This window comes from Choloepus didactylus, chromosome 7 (assembly GCF_015220235.1).
Source record: "Choloepus didactylus isolate mChoDid1 chromosome 7, mChoDid1.pri, whole genome shotgun sequence".
Classification (NCBI taxonomy): Eukaryota; Metazoa; Chordata; class Mammalia; order Pilosa; family Megalonychidae; genus Choloepus; species Choloepus didactylus.
The window spans coordinates 97,960,739-97,975,976 of NC_051313.1; the positions used below are offsets into that span (position 1 = coordinate 97,960,739).

Here is a 15,238-nt window from a genome sequence, read left to right on the forward strand (position 1 = left end):
CCTTGGACAGAAGTCCTTAGTTAATCTCTGTATCTTGGCTTCCACTGTAACATTTATCATTCTGCATTGTAGCTGTTTCCCGTCATTTTACACACTGGGGAATCCGTGAAGTTTTCCCTTCTTAATACCTAGTATAGTATCTGGCAAACTGAAACCATTTAATGTTTGTGGAGTTGAATGGCAATTGACTGTTAAAATCTCAATTATTTCTGTATGTTTAAATGACCTAATTTGTATATAGTTTGTACTGCAATAGCTAGTGTCTGGAACATGGCAGAGGTATGAAAAACGTTACATTGCAAATATATAAAAGAATAAAGTTGCCTACATTAAATGGTTGTGTTGGAACGATGGACAGATGGACCTGAAGTGGTAGAAAAACAGCAAGAAGGGCACAAAGAGAAAGGCTTAATTTCTGGGGTTAGAGCTTTGATGGGGAAATCATAGGAAACTAGGATGATGAAGGCCTTAAAACTATCCAAATATAATAAAAAAACAGCAAAGATCTTTTATTTGTGCCCTAACCGCCTTAAGACAAAAGTCTCAAGCGCTTAAATTTGACTAGCTAAAAACACATCACTTAGTTCTCCTTTTGCAAGTCTTTGTAATAATTTCTAGAGTGGAAATAGAGTTGGTAGTGGCTTCTAAGGAAAAATCAAAATCCGTAAGAAAAATGCACGGTAAATCTATTACAAAAGAGTAAAGTTAAATCAACATTTTTAAATTTTTTTTTTTTTTTTTTTTTTTTTCTGCTCTATCTTATTCAACCACAGATTTTAGCTCCGGGGGGTCCCCGAAGGCATTTAACACTTTCAGCTAAAACCACGGAGAAGTGGAACCCTTTCAGATCTGTAGAGGAGACACTACGAGGGTGGGCTTCCTTCGTCAAGATGCGACTACACAAACCCCTCCACTTCTGGCATTACGAGAAGCAGAGTTCACGGCATCAGGAACTTCCCTGCCAGCTATTGCGCAGACTCTGCGTTCCACGCAGGCTTATTAGGAAGAAAGGGGGATAAAAGTGCCCCGAAACACGTGAACCAGACCGGACCAACCCTGGCCTCCGCTACGCAGTGCATCGGATTCTGGAATTTACAATCACGAAAGTTCTATTGTCTGGCGATTGGCTCGGGGGCTGCATGACATCATAGCGCTTGATTCGCCCTTCGGGCTCGGATTGGCTGGCCGCGCCATTGTGACATCACGGTCAGCCCACGTTCTGATTGTAGATACCCGGCGCCTTCCTCTTCCCATCGCGGCGGTTCCTTGTTGCCGGTCCCTCCCTCCGACATCCTCCTCTCCCCGGCGTGACAGACTCCGAGAGCCGGCCGACCGCGGGCGCTCCTGCCGCCGCGCTGCTGCTTCTCAAGGCTGCTGCTGCCCCTCGTGCCAAGAGGTAAGCAGCCACCTCCAGGAAACTTCGCCGGAGGCCGCCGCTCGGCCATGACACTCCAGCAAGCGCGCGGCCGGGACTCGGGGGCTGCGAATAGCCCTGGTCCCGACCGGGTGCGGAGGGATGGCTGCCCGCGCCCCGTCGCCCGCGCGCGTGGGGGAGCCACCGCGCCCGCCGCCCGCCGGCTTGGCCGCTTCGGGGGGAAGCCTGGCTCTTCGGGCGCGAACGGCGGGCGCGGGGAGGGTCGTGCGGGCCGAGGCAGGGCGCCTCGGAGTTTCCGTGGCGATGCTGTCGCATCTGCTCGGCGGGTGGAAGCAGTAGCCGCGCGCTTTTCCGCGCTGACAGGCGCTGCGGGTGCACAGCATGGTGCCCGAGAAGAGGCGGAAAGATGGGCTTTTGCACCCAGCTCCGCCCGCTTTGTTGGGAGGGATTCGCGAATGGGAGATCCGAACAAGCGCCCAGCTTGTTCCTTGAGAGGAATGAAACCTGGATAAGTACGGAGAGCCCCTGCAGGGTCGGGGCGGGTCGGCACTGGCAGCCGGGGCGCGCTCACCCTCGCCCCGCAGCGGAGTTCGCGGAGCCGGTGGTGCGGGGACACTCCTACCTTTTTTTTCTTTCTCTCCACGCCTTCGCCAACCTTCCGAACCTTCCCTCCGCCCCCCAGAGAGAAGCCCGCTTGCTCGGGATCTCTTTGGTTTTTATTAAAACCAGATAACTACACCCCTCGGTACTCGGGGAGAGATGTGACCGGTGGGAAAGCGAGAGGGCGGGGACTCGGAGAGCGGCCCATTTAGGGAGCCCGGGAGCGGCCCTGGTCCGGGAGAAGCTACAGGGGCACGAGTGTTGCAGGATTGTAAAGAAAAGTGCTCTTTTAGTATTTCCACGCTAATGAGAGTTCTCTGCTCCTCCTGCCTGCTCCGAAGTTTGGGGTAGTAATGCCTGTAGCAAGAGTAGCTCTGATTGAACTGTTTTACAACTGTTTCGTGTTCTTGCACTTTAAACTTGGTGGTTTCCTCTCCTTGTGATTGTGAGTTAAGCTCATCTCCCTGCTGCTTGATTGTTAATTTGGACAATGTATTTAGGCAATTTGGGAGGGGGGGGTTCCGGTTTGGGTGAATCCGATACATGACTTGCTGGCTTGGGCACCAAGAAGTGCCGGTGGAGAATTGTGGGGTGGGAGCTGCCTCTTTTCTTTAATTAGCGGGACCCATGGCAGGAAGTGCTTTATAGGGTTATAGGTAAGAGCTGATGTTGCTTGCTGAGTTTTGTAACTCATCCCCCTAACCACTTGACAGATAAGCTGTTGACCTGCCTTTATTTTCCTTGCACATCTCAGCTAACAGCATTGGTGCAGAATCTGCAGACAGCTGGTTTTGCATTAGGTGTGCAGGAACACTTTTAGCTTTCCATCTGCAGTTAGGTGACAAGTGGATCACTTTTTAGTCAGCTTAGACATTGCCTGGGATTTTCCAGGAAAAGCTCCTCACCGGGAAGAGAAATGTTGCTCATTTCCCTTTTAGATTCTTACCCCACATTATAATTTCTCATTGCCAAGAGCTTTTCCTGTGCTGTTTCTCCTTTTTAGCATTTGTTTTTCTTTTCCATTTTCTAATTTTACAGAGTATAGGGTAGAACTTTGCCGAAAAGTAAAAATAGAGAATATTTTAAAATTTGGTTGTCAGGTCTTTCAAGAAAAGTACCTCTTCAGAAACCATTTTCACCTCCTTGACTCAATTTCCTTGTCTATAAAATGGCAGTTTGATGTCACAGTAGTATATGGATTTTAAAAGGTGGTAACACATGAAAGAGTCCAGGGTGGGATCTGCCAAACAGATAAAAGTTTGATAAAAGTTTCCTTCTCTTTTGTTTCTCATCTTGAGGAGGGGGGTGAGGTTTGGGAGAAGTGGGAAAGAATTAAGTTTGTGAATCCCAAAATAAAATAGGTGAGAAAATATTCAAAACTTGATTTGCAGAGACACTAATTCAGATATCCCTTTGAAGTCACTTTTGAAAATGAGGTAAGTTATTTCATTCCCTGGGATCAACAGAGCTGCTCTTTTGGTCAAAGACCTTAATTTTTGAATGTTTGATGTTTGCAAGAACCGTTTTGTCACTCCCTCCTCTTTTGCTCTGTTAGCATAATCATTACTTGTCCTGCTTCTAGAAGTGGGTATTTATTCATCATTGGGTGTCTTATTTCCAATTTGAATTCTACTACTCAAGGCAATATGTTTACCTTCTTTTAGTGTGACTTTGGTTATGTGAATAGATGATTTTATCTTTTTTTTCCTCCGCATAACCTTCTCTCCTAAGAAATTTTGCAATTAATTTGAATTCCTCCTCCATACCTGCGAGCTCTTCCAGTACCAATGGGATAATCTGCCTATTAGTTAACTGTGTTTCCTTGCGTACATTCAGTTTCAGGTATTATTTATGTGAACATCTTCCTATTAATGAGGTAAGTAATATGATAGTTGCTTTCCTGCCTATAATACTTAAAACATCCCAGTGAGAAGTTTTATTCCTGGCCTCTTTTTTAAAGAATTGAGAACTAAGACCTAGAGAAGCCATGTGACTTGTCCAAGTTCATTTAGCTCTGTCTCCTACAACATACCCACTCCTTCCTCTCTGTTTGTACTACCAAGATACAGGAAGATAGGTGTTCAGTGGGCTGTGAGCCACTTATGTAGCTGTTATTCTGCAACTTAAACTCTAACCTTGTGCCTAAAGGTCCATCTTCAAGCCATTCAAGATTAACAATTTATCTCTCAAATCTGCCCAAAATGTATTCCCTTCCTTTCAGCATATGCTTGTTTCGGTTTTATTATTAATCCACTGACTTGTTAGATATTGAGTGTGTGTTGGAGTGGGGGAAGGGTGTTGAATACAAAGATGAATGACATAGTTCCTGATTCCAAGGAGCTTCCAGATTTAGTTTAGACTTCAAGCCTTGTATACCTATTCTTAACCTACGCCTTACATCAAAAGAGAGTCAGAAGCAGATGTCAGAAGCAGATGTCTTGGGGACTTGGCTGGCTATATCTGGGACAGCTTTATGGCAGAGCTATCCATATTAGACACATCAGCGCCTAACTGCTGAATTGGTTAGGATACAAAAACAAACAAACAAAAAACCCACAAAACCCCAATTCAGATAGACTTTAAACAGCCATCTGGCATTCTGGCATGAAAAGTCCACTGGGCAACACCTTGGCTCCTTTGCTCCGAGATCCTATCAGGTCTTGGTTATGTCCTTAGGCTGATTTTGCAAGACAACTGCCAGCAACTCTTTGCCACCCACTACCACCAGATTCACACCTGGGAACTTCCCTTCCCACCATCTTCCAAAGAGAGTCCTTGGCCTTGAGATGATTGTTTTAGGCCTTGGTTACTTAAAGCAATAATTGGAGCAGTGGAAATCTGATAACCCTGAGGTCCGTCTCAGAACTGGGGAAGTGGAGTTAATTCTTACCTCACCTGGCTGGCTGCTACCACTGTGCAGGGAGGGCCCCAGTGCTATGGGGAAATCAGTTACAACATCTGCTCTAAGGTCTCTGTTCTAGTTTGCTAATGCTGTGAGAATGCAAACACCAGAGATGGATTAGCTTTTATAAAAGGGGGTTTATTTGGCTACAGAGTTACAGTCTTAAGGCCATAAAGTGTCCAAGGTAACACATCAGCAATCGGGTACCTTCACTGGAGAATGGTCAATGGCTTCTGAAAAACCTCTGTTAGCTGGGAAGGCACGTGGCTGGCGTCTGCTCCAAGTTCTGGTTTCAAAATGGCTTTCTCCCAGGACGTTCCTCTCTAGGCTTCAGTTTCTCTCCAAAATGTCACTCTCGGTTGCTCTTCAAAATGTCACTCACAGCTGCACTGAGTTCCTTCTGTTTGTCAGCTCATTTATATGGCTCCACTGATCAAGGCCCACCCTGAATGGGTGGGGCGCATTTCCACGGAAACAACCTAATCCAAACGTTCCAACTTAATCCCTACTAATATGTCTGCCCCACAAGATTGCATCAAAGAATATGGCTTTTGCTGGGGGACATAATACATTCAAACCAGCACAGTCTCTAAGATGTCAATGATAAACAGAGGATTGGAGTGAGCTGAATTGAATTGAATCAACATTTGAATTTAGCCTTAAATTTTATAGAGTGATGAATCCTAGGTGGCAGGCAGAGATAGGACAGGCATTCCAGGGGAGAAGGAATTTAGAGAGCAACCAAGTGTGGAAATATTAGGCAAAAAGTAATCCAGTTGGCTGAAGTTGGTACATAGGGCAGAAGTGGAAGAAAAGGTTAGAAGGGCAAGTTGCTGATGATAATAATGACTAACTTTTATGGAGCAATTATTATGTCAGACCCTGCCTTGAGTACTTCGCATGAATTTATCTCAATTACTATTAATTGGTACTATGAGTATTGCCTCTTTACAGGTGAAGAAATGGAGCTCAGAAGTTTAGACACTTACCCAAGGTCACACAGCATTCCAGCCAGGTCCTCTTGACCCCTTAGCCTGCTCCTTCTCTGAGGTGTTTAGTACTATTCAGCTGAAGCTTTTGAACTGGAAGGAGTGCTGTGCTTCAGAAATAGTAGTCTTATCGCAGTGTGTAGGCTGGATTGGTGTGGACAGAACTAGAAATGTGGAGAGTGCCCTGGGAGGCTGTTAGAGAAGGCCAAGGCAGTGATAAGGCCCAAACTGTAGCCACAGCCACCAGCACACACTGGAGAAAGCTGATTGTAGGAGATTGTGGCTGGAGTAGGATCTACGTGACCTGGAGACCAATTGGATTTGAAGATTAATGAAGAGGAAGGGCTCTCTAATCCTGGGTGGTAGAAGAAAGGTGGTATCATAAAGGAGGAAACTTGTGATCAGATCCACATAGATATTCACACAAGCCATTTCTCCTCGAGTCAGTCCTTCCTCTTCAAGCCTCGGCCATGCTTTTTTGTTGCACTTCTGAAAGTATACATGTTTCTACCACATTTCATCCGTTCTCAGACACAGTTTTTCACATTTTAACATATTTGTTTATGGATGTAGCTTTTAATGAGTGGTGTCTTAAAAGTGCCACAGGCACTTTTCCATATTTTAACGATACTGAAGGCGGGATGCTTCCTATATCTTTCAGTGAAATATGGTTGGCAGTTGCTGGCAGAGGCAGGTGAAAGAACTGAGGCCTTTGGGTCATTGGTCCTTCCATCAGCTGAGTTACCTCAATTCACATAATAGTTGTTAAAATAAACGTAGCCTCGTGATACAGGATTATGGTAAAGCACATGCATGCTTGTCTTTTTGTTTGTTTACTGAAACTGAAGTAACTTTGAGAAGATTGGAAGGCTTGGTTGTTTAAGTAGGATGCCTCATTCTTGCAATAGAACCTAGCCGCCATGGTTTCTTGTCCTAATTTGCGACCAATCATAGGACTATCCACTCTGGGCATTGGTCTCTTTTTCTTTACAATGAAGAATTAAAAGAGGTGATTTCCAAGTCCCTTTCAGAATTAAAATTTATTGTAATTTTTACCAAGGGCAAATCCTTTGATTCTCTTTGATCAGGGATAGAGAATAAAAATTGAGGTCATTTAGATCTTAGAAAGGTAGATGTCAGAATCAGTGATAGAAATTACAGTAGCAGAAGTGATTTTATCTTAAAATGTTTAAAGCATGACTGCTGGAGATGTTCTGCCTAGCAAAGTTAATTATTGTTCGGGAAAATGACCTGACCTAATTTTGAATGTCTTTACCCACACTAATTTCAGCCCATAAATACTATTGTTACTGAATTGTTTGGTTCCCACTGGACTCCCAAAGGTGTGTTTTCTCCAGGGGATTCTTTTTTTTTAATTTTAGTTTTATTGAGATATATTCACATACCTTAAAATTATCCAATGTATAATCAACTGTTTACAGTACCATTATATAGTTCTGCATTCATCACCAGAATCAACTTTTGAACATTTTTTTAACTCTAAAAAATAAGTAAATAAAAATAAAAGTAAAAGAACACCCAAAACATTCCACGCCACCGTCCCACCCTATGTAAGGGATATCTATATAGCACATAAGAATGCCCTCCAGAATATGACTCCCGGGGAGGAATGTAGACCCGGCATCGTGGGATGGAGAACATCTTCTTGACCAAAAGGGGGATGTGAAAGGAAATGAAATAAGCTTCAGTGGCAGAGAGATTCCAAAACGAGCCGAGAGATCACTCTGGTGGGCACTCTTACGCACACTTTAGACAACCTTTTTTAGGTTCTAAAGAATTGGGGTAGCTGGTGGTGGATACCTGAAACTATTAAACTACAACCCAGAACCCATGAATCTCGAAGACAGATGTATAAAAATGTAGCTTATGAGGGGTGACAGTGGGATTGGGAATGCCATAAGGACCAAACTCCACTTTGTCTAGTTTATGGATGGATGTGTAGAAAAGTAGGGGAAGCAAACAAACAGACAAAGGTACCTAGTGTTCTTTTTTACTTCAATTGCTCTTTTTCACTCTAATTATTATTCTTGTTATTTTTGTGTGTGTGCTAATGAAGGTGTCAGGGATTGATTTAGGTGATGAATGTACAACTATGTAATGGTACTGTAAACAATCGAAAGTACAATTTGTTTTGTATGACTGCGTGGTATGTGAATATATCTCAATAAAATGATGATAAAAAAAAAAAAAAAAAAAAAAAAAAAAAAGAATGCCCTCCAGAGTGACCTCTCAACTCCATTTGAAATCTCTCAGCCACTGAAACTTTATTTTGTTTCATTTCACTTCCCCCTTTTGGTCAAAAAGATTTTCTCAATCCCACGATGCCGTGTCCAGGCTCATCTCCGGGAGTCATGTACCATGTTGCCAGGGAGATTTATACCCCTGGGAGTCAAGTCCCACGTAAGGGGGAGGGCAGTGAGTTCAGCTGCCACGTGGGCTTAAGAGAGAGAGAGAGAGAGACCACATCTGAGCAACAAAGAGGTTCTCTGGGGGAAGCGTTTAGGCACAATTATAAGTAGGCTCAGCCTCTTCTTTGCAGCCACAAGCTTTATAAGGGCAAGCCCCAATATTGATGGCTCAGCCTTCCAAGTTGGTAGGTACCAATGCTTGTGAGAACACCAGTAACAACCCAGGTGGGGAAGTACAATATTTCCATATTCTTCCCCAGTTCCCCACGGGGGGCCCTGCAGATATATCCTCATTCTCTGCCCAAATTACTTTGGGATGTATTGGGATTTTACACTAACCTGTACAAACCTACCAGATCTCTCTTCCTATTCAAAGTTCCATTTAATTATAGTGTTTGAATAAACTGACCATACAAGTTAAGGTATTTGGTATGCTGCAGAAAATACAGATCTTGCACCAAATAAGCATCTCTTTTTCATGGGAATATTTTAAGGTGACTTGTTTTCTTTTGCTTCTAGAAATGTGGAAATGTGTGGTCCTGGGATTTAAAATACTCACTGAATTTTAGAAAGAGTAAATTCCCACCCATCCCCCATTCCGTCTGCCAGCTCTGTCTGAAATACAGTTGTGTGTAATTGCATCCAGGCAATAGTATGTCTTGGTATTCCTTGTGTTTTAATTTAGACATTTGTACCTCTTGTTTGATAACTTGGTGCTGACTGGAATTTAGAAAATAGTTTTTAAAATTTTTAGTGCTGGTACTGTCGGCGTTCTCTATTTTCTTGAAACATACTTGTGGTTTTAACTGTAATCTTTATAGTGATACTAGATTAGTGCCCTCTTATGAGCACACGCTAGTTTACAGGCTCTACCTTTGCTGCTTCTTTTCTCCATTGTCTGTACTTTGATTTTGTCAGTACTAATCTCTTTATAGGCTCATTCTAAACAGACCTAATCAAGAGTCACGCTGGAAAATTGGCCACTCAGGTCTTTATTTTATCTGAGTTATTCTGGACCCCAGAGCACCTGTTCCCCTTTTGTCTTGGCACAGTAAATGCTACTACAAAGTGATTGTTATGAATTTCTCTTTCCCCAAAGTATAGTTCTCATGGGACCAAATTCAGTAATTACGCATGTGCTTCCCTGGGAGTTTTTCACTGTGGCGGATTTCCCTAGGGGGTGGTGTTCAGGGTACTTCTGCTCCTGTCTTTGACAGAAGAAATAAATTACTTTATTATTTATGGAAGTTGTTGACACCTCCTTCTGCCCTGATCATTAGTTGACACACACGGTTGTGAAAATTCGTTTGCTTTTGACAGAACTGCTGACCATTTATCTCTACTGTGCATCTGAGGGCTTCTGTTAACCAGCAAAGCTTTAGGAGGCAGACCAGAAGGTACCCTTAGGGTCAGCAGTCTGTGTGGGTTTCCGTCTCTGCCACTTACAACTATATGGGCTTAGGCAGGCAAGTCACTCCAGCTCTTAGAGAATCCAGGTCTGGTCTAGAGCTTGGGGTTGATAATACATGGGCCAACTTCAGGGGATGTTTCAACGCTCAGTATTCTACAGGAAAGTTAAGAAGGGCAGTGGCTTAATTTGATTATCATAGTAAAAAGATCCCTCTACTGTATAGGATAATCACTGAAGCATTCTTTATAATAGCAAAAGATTGGAAAAGTCAGTAAAGTAAATGTCCATCAGAAGAATAAATTATGGTTCAGCTGGTAAAGGAATACTCTGCAGCCTTTAAAATGAACAAGGCTATTTTATAGGTACTGAATGTGGCTGCTACATACCACATACCAGGCATTTTTCTAAAGTGCTATACATAAATTAATCCATTTTGGCCTCACAACAACCCCGTAAGGTAGGGACTCCATTTTTACTCCAATTTTATAGATGTAGAAGTTAAAGGCAAAGAGAGGTTAAGTCACTTGTCCAAGGCCACACAGCTGTAAGTGGCAGAGCCAGGTTTCAAACCCAGGCAGGTCTGCTCTTAGCCACCATGCTCTGCTGCACCTCAATAGACCCAGATGTTTGGTTCTAAAGAGAAATCTCTGCATTTGTAGGAGCTCTAGCCTCAGAACCAGAGGATACAGAATTGAGTTTCTTTTTCATCATTATATTGTGGGAGGTTGGTGGGATGACCAACATGTGACTTTTATTGACAGTAGTTAAAAGCTTAAACAAAGAAAGCTAGTGAAGTAATAACATTTTGTGATCAGTCCTTGAAAAGAGTAACTTTTTTTTTTCTTGACTCTTTTTTGATATTCTGAACTTAACTTCTTTAGTATAATTGAAAGTACAAACCCAGAAGAGCTCTATAAATGTTAGCAGAAGAAATCAGTGCTCAAAAGCCCAGTAGCTGATTTGGCTGGACTTGTGTGGCTGGTACAGGCATCTAGCATTGATTTCCCTACCTGGCCCCAGCTCTGCCTGGCTTTGATTTGCCTGCCAGGTGTGGGCTGGGAGGGAAGGGTGCTTGAATCCTCTAGGGAGCCTCCATCTCCACATGATCTCATTTCCTCTGATTGGAGGCATAGGTCAGCTATATTTTGAAAAGATCATTCTGATACAGGTTCCCTTAAGGGCTGCTGCACTGGAACATTGTATTGGGGCTCTAGGCAGATGCATTTCCCACGACCTTCAGTTCTTTTGGGATTCTTAGTCCGTTCAGAACTTAGTTTTTTTCCTGGGTGTGGGCCATCAGGTCTACCAACATTATGATGGCTAGAAATGTAATTCCTAAAACAATAGAATCACAGAATTCACAGGATGGCCTTATTAACATGGAGTCTGACCAGGTGAGAAAACAGCTGTTGCTTTCGGCATACTCTATAGAAGAGATGAATAAATTGGATTTGCTTTTAAAAATGCCACATCCTCATCACTCCACACCCAACATCAGTTGTAAAATGTGGGTTATTAGCTTGAGGTTGAAAAGGAAATGTGTTTTGTTGTCATGTACCCTGTTAGTATTATACAGGTCTGAATTAAAATCTCTTACAACATTTTCTTTTGGGGAAGCTGCATAACTTATCCATGTTAATTACGCTTCTCTACCTTCATTTAATTTCAACAGAGGCTAAAGCTGCCTTTGTGTGTTTTGGGACTAATTAGCTAGGAGAGCATGATACTGTATTTTGAATATTTAAGTAATCATATCAGTTAAGAGACTTTAATCAGATAAGAATTATAAGTAGCTGCCCATAGCAGAAAATGTTGATTAAAAGCCTCTTGAATGTTTTTCTCCCAGTTATTAGCAATTGCAATCTGTTGTTCTAGCTACTTAGAATATGATTGAAGCAGAGCCCAGCTCCCCAATCTTTAAGGGAACCATTAGAGGCACGTATAGCTTTTGTTATCCATTATTCACCTTGCCCATTGATTTTCTCCACAGTATGCTTCATCCAAGTAGGTGGGTGCCCTGAGAAACAGGCCAGACATTTTAAAAAGAGCCCCATAAAGAGAGTTTATTGAGGCCCCACCCTGGTCAAGACGGCAGAGGAGATGCCCCAGGGCCCCATCCTGGCACAGAAGTTTTGAACAACCAACAAGAACTAGCAGGAATATCTACCTCAGGACTCCAGAAAACAGTTAAAGGACTGCAGTAACAGGGTGGGCAGCGAATCAAGAAAAAGGCAACTTACAAGTGGTAGGATCTTGTGCTGTCCTGGCTGGTGCCTCTCTCACCCCTCATGGGCCTGCGCTTTCAGTGTGTATCTCTGGTCCCGGTTCCGGAGGGAGCAGAGTAACCCTCATGCACATACTGGAAACAAGTCTGTCTAGCAGTAGCCTGAGAGACTTGCCACCCCAGAACTTATCCTGTGTGTGAAAGGCAGCTGGTAGAACTCACCTACAGAAAACTGTGGGAGAGCAGTTAGGTTGCCCTGCCTGGGGCAAGGGATTGCTGGCTGTAGGACATACACAATACAGTGCCCTGACTATGAGGAAACTTTCCTAGGGAAGAGGGGACATTCAGAACAGTGTAAATGGGGGAATCCCCAGGGATGCATGCACATGCCCAAGAAAAAAGCTTATACAGAAAGTATCAGGGAGACCCCTACAATTAGGCCTGAAGCTATTCTCATACAACCAGTTTTGTGGATAAGCCTTGAAGAAGAACATTTGCACAGGTCAATCTGCAAAGACTGGGAAAAGTTTTTTTCCTTTTTTTTGGTTAGCTACTGGCATTGAAGGTAAACTTGTCCATTAACACTAGCTAGATACAGTTCAAGGAACAGGTGCCACAGAATCTAAATTTCAATGATAAAACATTAAATTATCAAATGTCCGGGTTTCAACAAAGTGTTACAAAACATACAAAGAAACAAGAAGCCATGACTCAGGCAAAGGAGAATTTTAAAGCATTAGAAACCATCAGTGAGGAGGATCAGACCTGGGACATATCAAAAATGACTTTTTAAAAATGGTTCTATATATACTCAGACCTAAAAGAAAACATGGACAAAGAACTAAAGTGAGTGACAATGATAGGTGAATACAGAATATCAGCTGAGAATGGAAATGATGAAAAGGAACTGAACAGAGCTGAAGACCACAGTAATAGAAATTAAAAATTTCCTGGAGACATTGGACAGCAGATTGGAGCTGACAGAAGAAAGAGCCAGAGAATTTGATGATAAGACAATTGAAATCATTCAGTCTGTGGAGAAGAAAGAAGGAATGAAGGGGAACTGTGTAATACCATCAAGTGTACCAAAATATACATTGTGGGAATCCCAGAAGAAGCAAGAAAGCGGCAGAGAGAATATTTAAGGAAATAATAACTGAAAATTCCCCAAATTTAGCTAAAGACATGAATATGCATAACTAAGATACTCAGTGAACTCCAAACAGAATAAACCCATATTATAATTGAACTGTCTAATGCCGAAGATAGAATTCTGAAAGCCTCAAGAGAGAAACAACATGCCACATACGAGGGAGCTTCAATTAGATTAAGTGCCAGTTTCTCATTGGAAACCATGGAGGCAAAAAGGCAGTGGGGACATATTTAAAGTGCTAACTAAGAATTCTGTGTCTGGCAAAACTGTCCTTCAAAAATTAAGGAGAGATTAAGATGTTTCCAGATAACAAAAGCTGAGGGAGTTTGTCACCACTGAACCAGCCCTGCAAGAGATGCTGAAAAGAGTTCTGCAGGTTGAAAGGAAAGGACAATAGATCAAAGCCACATGAAGAAATAAAGATCTTTGGTGAAGAGGGAAACAGACTCTTAGCATCATAACTAAGAAGAGAATCCCACAGATTTGTCCAAGGGGCTGTGGAAAAGATCTGATTATTAGAAAGCCCCACGTGTTGTCTTCTCCATCCTTCCTTTCCTTCACCTTCCCTGTGTGGGGTGACACACAGATTCTTTAACTGAGCACACTAAATTCTTCACTCTCTGTTCTCAACCTCTCCATCCTCAGCTCTGTTTCTCTCTTCCCTCACGTGTTCCACTGTGGAGGTTGGACTCCCTGGCTACACTGCACTTTTTAAAAGTGTCATGTTCTTTCACACATGTGAGAAAACACTGCACTTTTTAAAAGTGTCATGTTCTTTCACACATGTGAGAAAACACTGTAGTGTTTTCCTTCTGACTAAAATGGTGCCCCCACTTTTCTGTCTGGCAAAATTAAAGGCTGCCTGTAAAATTTAGATTAAATAGTACTTATTTGAGGACATCTTCCTGAGTCCTGCACCCCTCACACGCAATTATTCCTGCTTCTGTTCTCCTTTTGCAGTGTTCTCTAAACAGTTAGATTATGCATCATATCTATCTTTGTCAATTCATGAATAATATATATGCTGCTTTACCAATTTTGTATATCAAAACATTCAAAGAGAATAATTTAAATCAGGAGATAAAAAATAAATATAAATACAAGTTCTAAAATAAAAAAGAATATTTTAGAACCTCCATATCCTTATGAGAATGCTGCAAATATTATGGTTGCTTCGTTTTCAGAGCAGCTGCTTTTTAATTTATTTTCTATGGGGTATGTGAGAAACAAGCACTATTCCTAAAAGGAATAAATGCACCCGATTGTGGAGAAGAAAAGAATTTATTCACAATCTGGCAAGAACGGGCGCCCAACCAAAATGTGGGGGGTTGGCGTGCAGAACAATAGACCCAGCAGTATTAATTCCCTACGCCTAACTGCAAGTCCCTCCCCTGTTTCTCCAGTGGCTGGATACTCCAGAGGTTACATTCTATTCCACAAGCCTAACTAGCCGGCTCAAATCTGAAACATACAGCCTGCGCAAATTGGAAACATTTGAAATAAGTTTCCCAGAGTGAATTTGCAACATTTGGAAGGGTTGGAACAAATCTGCACCCATGACTATAATGGTTATGCCCAGGCTTCTTTAGAGCCAGTCTGGGCTAGTTTGGTAAAAAGTTATGAGGCTATTTTGGGAATCTCTACCCCGAGTCTCCACCTTGCAAGGATAGTAGATAGTGGGCGGATAAACAGGGGGACTGACCGTGGACTGCAGTTTGTATTTTTAACCTTCTGCCAATTCCTGAACTGCCCCACCCTGCCAGGCACACCTATCCTGTGTGAAAGCTAAACTTAATCTCATTCTCACAGGGTAGGGTTTGAAATAGATTCAGCATCCCCAAAGGAATTTGGTTTGTGACTACAGTGCACAATGAGGTAAATACTTTTCGTTGAACCTGGTACACCCTTGAGGGGATCCTCTTGGTTCAGTTTATCATCTTTTTGAAAAATGGTAGGTTTTCCTCACAAACTTTCTCCTGTTGACTGACCTTGTTAGGAGCACCACCATCTACCGGTTTTCCCAAGCCATGAAGCCAGTAGCACTCTTTGGTCCTTCTCCCTCATCAATACCCCTACTTCTACTCCCCCAATACATGCACCAACACTCAACAAGTAATGTCCATTCTGGCTCTCATCTGCCCCTTTCTCCTCTGTT

At 42.7% G+C, this 15,238-nt stretch overlaps 1 protein-coding gene across 1 annotated transcript in view; it reads left to right on the top strand.

The window, feature by feature from the left end:
* Positions 1 to 1,182: 1,182 nt before the first annotated feature.
* Positions 1,183 to 15,238, top strand: part of ELOVL5 (ELOVL fatty acid elongase 5) — an 85,906-nt gene continuing 71,850 nt past the window's right edge. The window contains exon 1 of the mRNA XM_037842530.1: positions 1,183 to 1,396. The gene's annotated coding sequence lies outside the window, so the exon portion shown is untranslated. The remainder of the gene's footprint in view (positions 1,397 to 15,238) is intronic.